The sequence below is a fragment of the Trypanosoma equiperdum genome (assembly GCF_001457755.1).
Source record: "Trypanosoma equiperdum strain OVI genome assembly, contig: ctg_1537, whole genome shotgun sequence".
In the NCBI taxonomy this organism is placed as follows: domain Eukaryota; phylum Euglenozoa; class Kinetoplastea; order Trypanosomatida; family Trypanosomatidae; genus Trypanosoma; species Trypanosoma equiperdum.
The window spans coordinates 1,370-1,600 of record NW_027123546.1 but is presented as its reverse complement, the minus strand read 5'-3'; positions in this window follow the sequence as shown (position 1 = coordinate 1,600).

Sequence of the window (231 nt, the reverse complement as noted above, 5' to 3'; positions counted from 1 at the left end):
TGATGGCAGTATCATGGAACTTCCCGATAGGCAGGACAGGCAAAATAAAAACTATTAAACTTCTTTCTATATTTGAATGAAAAAGTGAGACTATCTACTGAAATTACCATGTAAGTGTCTAAAGAGGAATTCTATATTCAACAACTGTGCCGTATGTTGCTGAAGTTATCTTCTAGAAAAAAAATTGATACATGGTGGAATATAAGCTGTGATTACGTGGTGTACACCCTT